The sequence below is a fragment of the Ambystoma mexicanum genome, chromosome 1q, assembly GCF_040938575.1.
Source record: "Ambystoma mexicanum isolate Mex_15411 chromosome 1q, UKY_AmexF1_1, whole genome shotgun sequence".
NCBI classification, from domain to species: Eukaryota; Metazoa; Chordata; class Amphibia; order Caudata; family Ambystomatidae; genus Ambystoma; species Ambystoma mexicanum.
This window is the reverse complement of record NC_090922.1, coordinates 1,535,485,294-1,535,500,648: the sequence shown is the minus strand read 5'-3', so window position 1 is coordinate 1,535,500,648 and position 15,355 is coordinate 1,535,485,294.

The following is a 15,355-nucleotide window of genomic DNA, read 5'->3' as shown; positions in this document are numbered from 1 at the left end:
CCCAACATGGAGGAATGGAACTAGGATTACCCATGGATGTGGACTGTGGACACTTGTGACCTGCAGGCACTGAAGCCATGGATCCAGGGTGGCCGGTGGATTGTGCAACCTCACAGGCATCCCAACGTGGAGGAATGGAACTAGGATTACCCATGGATGTGGACTGTGGACACTCGTGACCTGCAGGCACTGAAGCCATGGATCCAGTGTGGCCCATGGATTGTGCAACCTCACAGGCATCCCAACGTGGAGGAATGGATCTAGGATTACCCATGGATGTGGACCGTGGACACTTGTGACCTTCAGGCACTGAAGCCATGGATCCAGGGTGGACCGTGGATTGTGCAACCTCACAGGCATCCCAACGTGGAGGAATGGAACTAGGATTACCCGTGGATCTGGACCGTGGACACTTGTGACCTGCAGGCACTGAAGCCATGGATCTAGGGTGGCCCGTGGATTGTGCAACCTCACAGGCATCCCAACGTGGAGGAATGGAACTCGGATTACCCGTGGATGTGGACCGTGGACACTCGTGACCTGCAGGCACTGAAGCCATGGATCCAGGGTGACCCGTGGATTGTGCAACCTCATTTGCATCCCAACGTGGAGGAATGGAACTAGGATTACCCGTGGATCTGGACTGTGGACACTCGTGACCTGCAGGCACTGAAGCCATGGATCTAGGGTGGCCCGTGGATTGTGCAACCTCACAGGCATCCCAACGTGGAGGAATGGAACTCGGATTACCCGTGGATGTGGACTGTGGACACTCGTGACCGGCAGGCACTGAAGCCATGGATCTAGTGTGGCCCGTGGATTGTGCAACCTCACAGTCATCCCAACGTGGAGGAATGGAACTAGGATTACCCATGGATGTGGACTGTGGACACTTGTGACCTGCAGGCACTGAAGCCATGGATCCAGGGTGGCCGGTGGATTGTGCAACCTCACAGGCATCCCAACATGGAGGAATGGAACTAGGATTACCCATGGATGTGGACCGTGGACACTCGTGACCTGCAGGCACTGAAGCCATGGATCCAGGGTGGCCGGTGGATTGTGCAACCTCACAGGCATCCCAACGTGGAGGAATTGAACTAGGATTACCCATGGATGTGGACTGTGGACACTTGTGACCTGCAGGCACTGAAGCCATGGATCCAGGGTGGCCGGTGGATTGTGCAACCTCACAGGCATCCCAACGTGGAGGAATGGAACTAGGATTACCCATGGATGTGGACTGTGGACACTCGTGACCTGCAGGCACTGAAGCCATGGATCCAGTGTGGCCCATGGATTGTGCAACCTCACAGGCATCCCAACGTGGAGGAATGGATCTAGGATTACCCATGGATGTGGACCGTGGACACTCGTGACCTGCATGCACTGAAGCCATGGATCTAGAGTGGCCCATGGATTGTGTAACATCACAGGCATCCCAACGTGGAGGAATGGAACTAGGATTACCCATGGAAGTGGACTGTGGACACTCGTGACCTGCAGGCACTGAAGCCATGCATCTAGTGTGGCCCGTGGATTGTACAACCTCACAGGAATCCCAACGTGGAGGAATGGAACTAGGATTACCCATGGATGTGGACTGTGGACACTTGTGACCTTCAGGCACTGAAGCCATGGATCTAGGGTGGCCCGTGGATTGTGCAACCTCACGGGCATCCCAACGTGGAGGAATGGAACTCGGATTACACATGGATGTGGACTGTGGACACTCGTAACCTGCAGGCACTGAAGCCATGCATCTAGTGTGGCCCGTGGATTGTACAACCTCACAGGAATCCCAACGTGGAGGAATGGAACTAGGATTACCCATGGATGTGGACTGAGGACACTCGTGACCTGCAGGCACTGAAGCCATGGATCTAGGGTGGCCCGTGGATTGTGCAACCTCACGGGCATCCCAACGTGGAGGAATGGAACTAGGATTACCCGTGGATGTGGACTGTGGACACTCGTGACCTGCAGGCACTGAAGCCATGGATCTAGTGTGGCCCGTGGATTGTGCAACCTCACAGGCATCCCAACGTGGAGGAATGGAACTCGGATTACCCGTGGATGTGGACTGTGGACACTCGTGACCTGCAGGCACTGAAGCCATGGATCTAGCGTGGCCCGTGGATTGTGCAACCTCACAGGCATCCCAACGTGGAGGAATGGAACTCGGATTACACATGGATGTGGACTGTGGACACTCGTGACCTGCAGGCACTGAACCCATGGATCTAGTGTGGCCCGTGGATTGTGCAACCTCACAGGCATCCCAACGTGGAGGAATGGATCTAGGATTGCCCATGGATGTGGACTGTGGACACTCGTGACCTGCAGGCACTGAAGCCATGGATCCAGGGTGGCCCGTGGATTGTGCAACCTCACAGACATCCCAACGTGGAGGAATGGAACTGGGATTACCCATGGATGTGGACTGTGGACACTCGTGACCTTCAGGCACTGAAGCCATGGATCCAGGGTGACCCGTGGATTGTGCAACCTCACAGGCATCCCAACGTGGAGGAATGGAACAGGGATTACCCGTGGATGTGGACTGTGGACACTCGTGATCTGCAGGCACTGAAGCCATGGATCCAGGGTGACCCGTGGATTGTGCAACCTCACAGGCATCCCAACGTGGAGGAATGGAACTCGGATTACCCATGGATGTGGACTGTGGACACTCGTGACTTCAGGCACTGAAGCCATGGATCCAGGGTGGCCGGTGGATTGTGCAACCTCACAGGCATCCCAACGTGGAGGAATGGAACTAGGATTACCCATGGATGTGGACTGTGGACACTCGTGACCTGCAGGCACTGAAGCCATGGATCTAGGGTGGCCCGGGGATTGTGCAACCTCACAGGCATCCCAACGTTGAGGAATGGAGCTCGGATTACCCATGGATGTGGACTATGGACACTTGTGACCTTCAGGCACTGAAGCCATGGATCTAGGGTGGCCCGTGGATTGTGCAACCTCACAGGCATCCCAACGTGGAGGATTGGAACTAGGATTACCCATGGATGTGGACACTCGTGACCTTCAGGCACTGAAGCCATGGATCCAGGGTGGCCGGTGGATAGTGCAACCTCACAGGCATCCCAACGTGGAGGAATGGAACTAGGATTACCCTTGGATGTGGACTGTGGACACTCGTGACCTGCAGGCACTGAAGCCATGGATCTAGGGTCAACCATGGATTGTGCAACCTCACAGGCATCCCAACATGGAGGAATGGATCTAGGATTACCCATGGATGTGGACTGTGGACACTCGTGACTTGCAGGCACTGAAGCCATGGGTCTAGGGTCAACCATGGATTGTGCAACCTCACAGGCATCCCAACATGGAGGAATGGATCTAGGATTACCCGTGGATGTGGACTGTGGACACTCGTGACCTGCAGGCACTGAAGCCGTGGATCCAGGGGACCCGCGGATTGTGCAACCTCACAGGCATCCCAACGTGGAGGAAGGGATCTAGGATTACCCATGGATGTGGACTGTGGACACTCGTGACCTGCAGGCACTGAAGCCATGGATCTAGGGTGGCCCGTGGATTGTGCAACCTCACAGACATCCCAACGTGGAGGAATGGAACTAGGATTACCCATGGATGTGGACTGTGGACACTCGTGACCTTCAGGCACTGAAGCCATGGATCCAGGGTGACCCGTGGATTGTGTAACCTCACAGGCATCCCAACATGGAGGAATGAAACTAGGATTACCCATGGATGTGGACTGTGGACACTCGTGACCTGCAGGCACTGAAGCCATGGATCCAGGGTGACCCGTGGATTGTGCAACCTCACAGGCATCCCAACATGGAGGAATGGGTGACCCGTGGATTGTGCAACCTCACAGGCATCCCAACGTGGAGGAATGGAACTCGGATTACCCGTGGATGTGGACTGTGGACACTCGTGACCTGCAGGCACTGAAGCCATGGATCTAGGGTGGCCTGTGGATTGTGCAACCTCACAGGCATCCCAACGTGGAGGAATGGAACTCGGATTACCCATTGGTGTGGACTGTGGACACTCGTGACCTGCAGGCACTGAAGCCATGCATCTAGTGTGGCCCGTGGATTGTACAACCTCACAGGAATCCCAACGTGGAGGAATGGAACTAGGATTACCCATGGATGTGGACTGTGGACACTTGTGACCTTCAGGCACTGAAGCCATGGATCTAGGGTGGCCCGTGGATTGTGCAACCTCACGGGCATCCCAACGTGGAGGAATGGAACTCGGATTACACATGGATGTGGACTGTGGACACTCGTAACCTGCAGGCATTGAAGCCATGCATCTACTGTGGCCCGTGGATTGTACAACCTCACAGGAATCCCAACGTGGAGGAATGGAACTAGGATTACCCATGGATGTGGACTGTGGACACTTGTGACCTGCAGGCACTGAAGCCATGGATCTAGGGTGGCCCGTGGATTGTGCAACCTCACGGGCATCCCAACGTGGAGGAATGGAACTAGGATTACCCGTGGATGTGGACTGTGGACACTCGTGACCTGCAGGCACTGAAGCCATGGATCTAGTGTGGCCCGTGGATTGTGCAACCTCACAGGCATCCCAACGTGGAGGAATGGAACTCGGATTACACATGGATGTGGACTGTGGACACTCGTGACCTGCAGGCACTGAACCCATGGATCTAGTGTGGCCCGTGGATTGTGCAACCTCACAGGCATCCCAACGTGGAGGAATGGATCTAGGATTACCCATGGATGTGGACTGTGGACACTCGTGACCTGCAGGCACTGAAGCCATGGATCCAGGGTGGCCCGTGGATTGTGCAACCTCACAGACATCCCAACGTGGAGGAATGGAACTGGGATTACCCATGGATGTGGACTGTGGACACTCGTGACCTTCAGGCACTGAAGCCATGGATCCAGGGTGACCCGTGGATTGTGCAACCTCACAGGCATCCCAACGTGGAGGAATGGAACAGGGATTACCCGTGGATGTGGACTGTGGACACTCGTGATCTGCAGGCACTGAAGCCATGGATCCAGGGTGACCCGTGGATTGTGCAACCTCACAGGCATCCCAACGTGGAGGAATGGAACTCGGATTACCCATGGATGTGGACTGTGGACACTCGTGACTTCAGGCACTGAAGCCATGGATCCAGGGTGGCCGGTGGATTGTGCAACCTCACAGGCATCCCAACGTAGAGGAATGGAACTAGGATTACCCATGGATGTGGACTGTGGACACTCGTGTCCTTCAGGCACTGAAGCCATGGATCCAGGGTGGCCGGTGGATTGTGCAACCTCACAGGCATCCCAACGTGGAGGAATGGAACTAGGATTACCCATGGATGTGGACTGTGGACACTCGTGACCTGCAGGCACTGAAGCCATGGATCTAGGGTGGCCCGGGGATTGTGCAACCTCACAGGCATCCCAACGTTGAGGAATGGAGCTCGGATTACCCATGGATGTGGACTGTGGACACTTGTGACCTTCAGGCACTGAAGCCATGGATCTAGGGTGGCCCGTGGATTGTGCAACCTCACAGGCATCCCAACGTGGAGGATTGGAACTAGGATTACCCATGGATGTGGACACTCGTGACCTTCAGGCACTGAAGCCATGGATCCAGGGTGGCCGGTGGATAGTGCAACCTCACAGGCATCCCAACGTGGAGGAATGGAACTAGGATTACCCTTGGATGTGGACTGTGGACACTCGTGACCTGCAGGCACTGAAGCCATGGATCTAGGGTCAACCATGGATTGTGCAACCTCACAGGCATCCCAACATGGAGGAATGGATCTAGGATTACCCATGGATGTGGACTGTGGACACTCGTGACTTGCAGGCACTGAAGCCATGGATCTAGGGTCAACCATGGATTGTGCATCCTCACAGGCATCCCAACATGGAGGAATGGATCTAGGATTACCCGTGGATGTGGACTGTGGACACTCGTGACCTGCAGGCACTGAAGCCGTGGATCCAGGGGGACCCGCGGATTGTGCAACCTCACAGGCATCCCAACGTGGAGGAAGGGATCTAGGATTACCCATGGATGTGGACTGTGGACACTCGTGACCTGCAGGCACTGAAGCCATGGATCTAGGGTGGCCCGTGGATTGTGCAACCTCACAGACATCCCAACGTGGAGGAATGAAACTAGGATTACCCATGGATGTGGACTGTGGACACTCGTGACCTGCAGGCACTGAAGCCATGGATCCAGGGTGACCTGTGGATTGTGCAACATCACAGGCATCCCAACATGGAGGAATGGGTGACCCGTGGATTGTGCAACCTCACAGGCATCCCAACGTGGAGGAATGGAACTCGGATTACCCGTGGATGTGGACTGTGGACACTCGTGACCTGCAGGCACTGAAGCCATGGATCCAGGGTGACCCGTGGATTGTGCAACCTCACAGGCATCCCAACGTGGAGGAATGGAACTCGGATTACCCATGGATGTGGACTGTGGACACTCGTGACTTCAGGCACTGAAGCCATGGATCCAGGGTAGCCGGTGGATTGTGCAACCTCACAGGCATCCCAACGTAGAGGAATGGAACTAGGATTACCCATGGATGTGGACTGTGGACACTTGTGTCCTTCAGGCACTGAAGCCATGGATCCAAGGTGGCCGGTGGATTGTGCAACCTCACAGGCATCCCAACGTGGAGGAATGGAACTAGGATTACCCATGGATGTGGACTGTGGACACTCGTGACCTGCAGGCACTGAAGCCATGGATCTAGGGTGGCCCGGGGATTGTGCAACCTCACAGGCATCCCAACGTTGAGGAATGGAGCTCGGATTACCCATGGATGTGGACTGTGGACACTTGTGACCTTCAGGCACTGAAGCCATGGATCTAGGGTGGCCCGTGGATTGTGCAACCTCACAGGCATCCCAACGTGGAGGATTGGAACTAGGATTACCCATGGATGTGGACACTCGTGACCTTCAGGCACTGAAGCCATGGATCCAGGGTGGCCGGTGGATAGTGCAACCTCACAGGCATCCCAACGTGGAGGAATGGAACTAGGATTACCCTTGGATGTGGACTGTGGACACTCGTGACCTGCAGGCACTGAAGCCATGGATCTAGGGTCAACCATGGATTGTGCAACCTCACAGGCATCCCAACATGGAGGAATGGATCTAGGATTACCCATGGATGTGGACTGTGGACACTCGTGACTTGCAGGCACTGAAGCCATGGATCTAGGGTCAACCATGGATTGTGCAACCTCACAGGCATCCCAACATGGAGGAATGGATCTAGGATTACCCGTGGATGTGGACTGTGGACACTCGTGACCTGCAGGCACTGAAGCCGTGGATCCAGGGGGACCCGCGGATTGTGCAACCTCACAGGCATCCCAACGTGGAGGAAGGGATCTAGGATTACCCATGGATGTGGACTGTGGACACTCGTGACCTGCAGGCACTGAAGCCATGGATCTAGGGTGGCCCGTGGATTGTGCAACCTCACAGACATCCCAACGTGGAGGAATGAAACTAGGATTACCCATGGATGTGGACTGTGGACACTCGTGACCTGCAGGCACTGAAGCCATGGATCCAGGGTGACCTGTGGATTGTGCAACATCACAGGCATCCCAACATGGAGGAATGGGTGACCCGTGGATTGTGCAACCTCACAGGCATCCCAACGTGGAGGAATGGAACTCGGATTACCCGTGGATGTGGACTGTGGACACTCGTCACCTGCAGGCACTGAAGCCATGGATCTAGGGTGGCCTGTGGATTGTGCAACCTCACAGGCATCCCAACGTGGAGGAATGGAACTCGGATTACCCATTGATGTGGACTGTGGACACTCGTGACCTGCATGCACTGAAGCCATGGATCTAGTGTGGCCCGTGGATTGTGCAACCTCACAGGCATCCCAACGTGGAGGAATGGAACTAGGATTACCCATGGATGTGGACTGTGGACACTCGTGACCTGCAGGCACTGAAGCCATGGATCCAGGGCGACCCGTGGATTGTGCAACCTCACAGGCATCCCAACGTGGAGGAATGGAACTAGGGTTACCCTTGGATGTGGACTTTGGACACTCGTGACCTGCAGGCACTGAAGCCATGGATCTAGGGTCAACCATGGATTGTGCAACCTCACAGGCATCCCAACATGGAGGAATGGATCTAGGATTACCCATGGATGTGGACTGTGGAGACTTGTGACCTGCAGGCACTGAAGCCATGGATCCAGGGTGACCCGTGGATTGTGCAACCTCACAGGCATCCCAACGTGGAGGAATGGAACTCGGATTACCCATGGATGTGGACTGTGGACACTCGTGACCTTCAGGCACTAAAGCCATGGATCTAGGGTGGCCTGGGAATTGGGCAACCTCACAAGCATCCCAACGTGGAGGAATGGAGCTAGGATTGCCCATGGATCTGTTCTGGTTACCCTCACAACCAGCATGCACTGAAGCCATGGATCTAGTGTGGCCCGTGGATTGTGCAACCTCACAGGCATCCCAACGTGGAGGAATGGAATTCGGATTACCCATGGATGTGGACTGTGGACACTCGTGACCTTCAGGCACTAAAGCCATGGATCTAGGGTGGCCTGGGAATTTGGCAACCTCACAGGCATCCCAACGTGGAGGAATGGAACTAGGATTACCCATGGATGTGGACTGTGGACACTCGTGACCTGCAGGCACTGAAGCCATGGATCTAGTGTGGCCCGTGGATTGTGCAACCTCACAGGCATCCCAACGTGGAGGAATGGAACTAGGATTACCCATGGATGTGGACTGTGGACACTCGTGACCTGCAGGCACTGAAGCCATGGATCTAGTGTGGCCCGTGGATTGTGCAACCTCACAGGCATCCCAACGTGGAGGAATGGAACTCGGATTACCCTTGAATGTGGACTGTGGACACTCGTGACCTTCAGGCACTGAAGCCATGGATCCAGGGTGACCCGTGGATTGTGCAACCTCACAGGCATCCCAACGTGGGAGGAATGGAACTAGGATTACCCATGGATGTGGACTGTGGACACTTGTGACCTTCAGGCACTGAAGCCATGGATCCAGGGTGGACCGTGGATTGTGCAACCTCACAGGCATCCCAACGTGGAGGAATGGAACTAGGATTACCCGTGGATCTGGACCGTGGACACTTGTGACCTGTAGGCACTGAAGCCATGGATCTAGGGTGGCCCGTGGATTGTGCAACCTCACAGGCATCCCAACGTGGAGGAATGGAACTCGGATTACCCGTGGATGTGGACTGTGGACACTCGTGACCTGCAGGCACTGAAGCCATGGATCCAGGGTGACCCGTGGATTGTGCAACCTCACATGCATCCCAACGTGGAGGAATGGAACTAGGATTACCCGTGGATCTGGACTGTGGACACTCGTGACCTGCAGGCACTGAAGCCATGGATCTAGGGTGGCCCGTGGATTGTGCAACCTCACAGGCATCCCAACGTGGAGGAATGGAACTCGGATTACCCGTGGATGTGGACTGTGGACACTCATGACCGGCAGGCACTGAAGCCATGGATCTAGTGTGGCCCGTGGATTGTGCAACCTCACAGACATCCCAACGTGGAGGAATGGAACTAGGATTACCCATGGATGTGGACTGTGGACACTTGTGACCTGCCGGCACTGAAGCCATGGATCCAGGGTGTGGCTGGTGGATTGTGCAACCTCACAGGCATCCCAACATGGAGGAATGGAACTAGGATTACCCATGGATGTGGACCGTGGACACTCGTGACCTGCAGGCACTGAAGCCATGGATCCAAGGTGGCCGGTGGATTGTGCAACCTCACAGGCATCCCAACGTGGAGGAATGGAACTAGGATTACCCATGGATGTGGACTGTGGACACTTGTGACCTGCAGGCACTGAAGCCATGGATCCAGGGTGGCCGGTGGATTGTGCAACCTCACAGGCATCCCAACGTGGAGGATTGGAACTAGGATTACCCATGGATGTGGACTGTGGACACTCGTGACCTGCAGGCACTGAAGCCATGGATCCAGGGTGACACGTGGATGTGGACTGTGGACACTCGTGATCTGCAGGCACTGAAGCCATGGATCCAGGGTGACCCGGGGATTGTGCAACCTCACAGGCATCCCAACGTGGAGGAATGGAACTCGGATTACCCATGGATGTGGACTGTGGACACTCGTGACTTCAGGCACTGAAGCCATGGATCCAGGGTGGCCGGTGGATTGTGCAACCTCACAGGCATCCCAACGTGGAGGAATGGAACTAGGATTACCCATGGATGTGGACTGTGGACACTCGTGACCTTCAGGCACTGAAGCCATGGATCCAGGGTGGCCGGTGGATTGTGCAACCTCACAGGCATCCCAACGTGGAGGAATGGAACTAGGATTACCCATGGATGTGGACTGTGGACACTCGTGACCTGCAGGCACTGAAGCCATGGATCCAGGGTGACCCGTGGATGTGGACTGTGGACACTCGTGATCTGCAGGCACTGAAGCCATGGATCCAGGGTGACCCGGGGATTGTGCAACCTCACAGGCATCCCAACGTGGAGGAATGGAACTCGGATTACCCATGGATGTGGACTGTGGACAATCGTGACTTCAGACACTGAAGCCATGGATCCAGGGTGGCCGGTGGATTGTGCAACCTCACAGGCATCCCAACGTGGAGGAATGGAACTAGGATTACCCATAGATGTGGACTGTGGACACTCGTGACCTGCAGGCACTGAAGCCATGGATCTAGGGTGACCCGTGGATTGTGCAACCTCACAGGCATCCCAACGTGGAGGAATGGATCTAGGATTACCCATGGATGTGGACTGTGGACACTCGTGACCTTCAGGCACTGAAGCCATGGATCCAGGGAGGCCGGTGGATTTTGCAACCTCACAGGCATACCAACGTGGAGGAATGGAACTAGGATTACCCATGGATGTGGACTGTGGACACTCGTGACCTGCAGGCACTGAAGCCATGGATCCAGGGTGACCCGTGGATTGTGCAACCTCACAGGCATCCCAACGTGGAGGAATGGAACTAGGATTACCCATGGATGTGGACTGTGGACACTCGTGACCTGCAGGCACTGAAGCCATGGATCCAGGGTGACCCGTGGATTGTGCAACCTCACAGGCATCCCAACGTGGAGGAATGGAACTAGGATTACCCATGGATGTGGACTGTGAACACTCGTGACCTGCAGGCACTGAAGCCATGGATCCAGGGTGACCCGTGGATTGTGCAACCTCACAGGCATCCCAACGTGGAGGAATGGAACTAGGATTACCCATGGATGTGGACTGTGGACACTCGTGACCTGCAGGCACTGAAGCCATGGATGCAGGGTGACCCGTGGATTGTGCAACCTAACAGGCATCCCAACGTGGAGGAATGGATCTAGGATTACCCATGGATGTGGACTGTGGACACTCGTGACCTTCAGGCACTGAAGCCATGGATCCAGGGTGGCCGGTGGATTGTGCAACCTCACAGTCATCCCAACGTGGAGGAATGGAACTAGGATTACCCATGGATGTGGACTGTGGACACTCGTGACCTGCAGGCACTGAAGCCATGGATCCAGGGTGACCCGTGGATTGTGCAACCTCACAGGCATCCCAACGTGGAGGAATGGATCTAGGATTACCCATGGATGTGGACTGTGGACACTCGTGACCTGCAGGCACTGAAGCCATGGATCCAGGGTGACCCGTGGATTGTGCAACCTCACAGGCATCCCAACGTGGAGGAATGGATCTAGGATTACCCATGGATGTGGACTGTGGACACTCGTGACCTGCAGGCACTGAAGCCATGGATCCAGGGTGACCCGTGGATTGTGCAACCTCACAGGCATCCCAACGTGGAGGAATGGATCTAGGATTACCCATGGATGTGGACTGTGGACACTCGTGACCTGCAGGCACTGAAGCCATGGATCCAGGGTGGCCCGTGGATTGTGCAACCTCACAGACATCCCAAGGTGGAGGAATGGAACTGGGATTACCCATGGATGTGGACTGTGGACACTTGTGACCTTCAGGCACTGAAGCCATGGATCCAGGGTGACCCGTGGATTGTGCAACCTCACAGGCATCCCAACGTGGAGGAATGGAACTAGGATTACCCGTGGATGTGGACTGTGGACACTCGTGATCTGCAGGCACTGAAGCCATGGATCCAGGGTGACCCGGGGATTGTGCAACCTCACAGGCATCCCAACGTGGCATCGGATTACCCATGGATGTGGACTGTGGACACTCGTGACTTCAGGCACTGAAGCCATGGATCCAGGGTGGCCGGTGGATTGTGCAACCTCACAGGCATCCCAACGTGGAGGAATGGAACTAGGATTACCCATGGATGTGGACTGTGGACACTCGTGACCTTCAGGCACTGAAGCCATGGATCCAGGGTGGCCGGTGGATTGTGCAACCTCACAGGCATCCCAACGTGGAGGAATGGAACTAGGATTACCCATTGATGTGGACTGAGGAAACTCGTGACCTGCAGGCACTGAAGCCATGGATCTAGGGTGGCCAGGGGATTGTGCAACCTCACAGGCATCCCAACGTTGAGGAATGGAGCTTGGATTACCCATGGATGTGGACTGTGGACACTTGTGACCTTCAGGCACTGAAGCCATGGATCTAGGGTGGCCCGTGGATTGTGCAACCTCACAGGCATCCCAACGTGGAGGATTGGAACTAGGATTACCCATGGATGTGGACTGTGGACACTCGTGACCTTCAGGCACTGAAGCCATGGATCCAGGGTGGCCGGTGGATAGTGCAACCTCACAGGCATCCCAACGTGGAGGAATGGAACTAGGATTACCCTTGGATGTGGACTGTGGACACTCGTGACCTGCAGGCACTGAAGCCATGGATCTAGGGTCAACCATGGATTGTGCAACCTCACAGACATCCCAACATGGAGGAATGGATCTTGGATTACCCATGGATGTGGACTGTGGACACTCGTGACTTGCAGGCACTGAAGCCATGGATCTAGGGTCAACCATGGATTGTGCAACCTCACAGGCATCCCAACATGGAGGAATGGATCTAGGATTACCCGTGGATGTGGACTGTGGACACTCGCGACCTGCAAGCACTGAAGCCATGGATCTAGGGTGGCCCGTGGATTGTGCAACCTCACAGACATCCCAACGTGGAGGAATGGAACTAGGATTACCCATGGATGTGGACTGTGGACACTCGTGACCTTCAGGCACTGAAGCCATGGATCCAGGGTGACCCGTGGATTGTGCAACCTCACAGTCATCCCAACATGGAGGAATGAAACTAGGATTACCCATGGATGTGGACTGTGGACACTCGTGACCTGCAGGCACTGAAGCCATGGATCCAGGGTGACCCGTGGATTGTGCAACCTCACAGGCATCCCAACATGGAGGAATGGGTGACCCGTGGATTGTGCAACCTCACAGGCATCCCAACATGGAGGAATGGAACTCAGATTACCAGTGGATGTGGACTGTGGACACTCGTGACCTGCAGGCACTGAAGCCATGGATCTAGGGTGGCCTGTGGATTGTGCAACCTCACAGGCATCCCAACGTGGAGGAATGGAACTCGGATTACCCATTGATGTGGACTGTGGACACTCGTGACCTGCAGGCACTGAAGCCATGGATCTAGTGTGGCCTGTGGATTGTGCGACCTCACAGGCATCCCAACGTGGAGGAATGGAACTAGGATTACCCATGGATGTGGACTGTGGACACTTGTGACCTGCAGGCACTGAAGCCATGGATCCAGGGCGACCCGTGGATTGTGCAACCTCACAGGCATCCCAACGTGGAGGAATGGAACTAGGATTACCCTTGGATGTGGACTGTGGACACTTGTGACCTGCAGGCACTGAAGCCATGGATCTAGGGTCAACCATGGATTGTGCAACCTCACAGGCATCCCAACATGGAGGAATGGATCTAGGATTACCCATGGATGTGGACTGTGGACACTTGTGACCTGCAGGCACTGAAGCCATGGATCCAGGGTGACCCGTGGATTGTGCAACCTCACAGGCATCCCAACGTGGAGGAATGGAACTCGGATTACCCATGGATGTGGACTGTGGACACTCGTGACCTTCAGGCACTAAAGCCATGGATCTAGGGTGGCCTGGGAATTGGGCAACCTCACAAGCATCCCAACGTGGAGGAATGGAGCTAGGATTGCCAATGGATCTGTTCTGGTTACCCTCACAACCAGCATGCACTGAAGCCATGGATCTAGTGTGGCCCGTGGATTGTGCAACCTCACAGGCATCCCAACGTGGAGGAATGGAACTCGGATTACCCATGGATGTGGACTGTGGACACTTGTGACCTTCAGGCACTAAAGCCATGGATCGAGGTTGGCCTGGGAATTTGGCAACCTCACAGGCATCCCAACGTGGAGGAATGGAACTAGGATTACCCATGGATGTGGACTGTGGACACTTGTGACCTGCAGGCACTGAAGCCATGGATCCAGGGTGACCCGTGGATTGGGCAACCTCACAGGCATCCCAACGTGGAGGAATGGAACTCGGATTACCCTTGGATGTGGACTGTGGACACTCGTGACCTGCAGGCACTGAAGCCATGGATCTAGTGTGGCCTGTGGATTGTGCAACCTCACAGACATCCCAACGTGGAGGAATGGAACTAGGATTACCCATGGATTTGGACTGTGGACACTCGTGACCTGCAGGCACTGAAGCCATGGATCTAGTGTGGCCCGTGGATTGTGCAACCTCACAGGCATCCCAACGTGGAGGAATGGAACTCGGATTACCCTTGAATGTGGACTGTGGACACTCGTGACCTTCAGGCACTGAAGCCATGGATCCAGTGTGACCCGTGGATTGTGCAACCTCACAGGCATCCCAACGTGGGAGGAATGGAACTAGGATTACCCATGGATGTGGACTGTGGACACTTGTGACCTTCAGGCACTGAAGCCAGGGATCCAGGGTGGACCGTGGATTGTGCAACCTCACAGGCATCCCAACGTGGAGGAATGGAACTAGGATTACCCGTGGATCTGGACCATGGACACTTTTGACCTGCAGGCACTGAAGCCATGGATCTAGGGTGGCCCGTGGATTGTGCAACCTCACAGGCATCCCAACGTGGAGGAATGGAACTCGGATTACCCGTGATGTGGACTGTGGACACTCATGACCTGCAGCCACTGAAGCCATGGATCCAGGGTGACCCGTGGATTGTGCAACCTCACATGCATCCCAACGTGGAGGAATGGAACTAGGATTACCCGTGGATCTGGACTGTCGACACTCGTGACCTT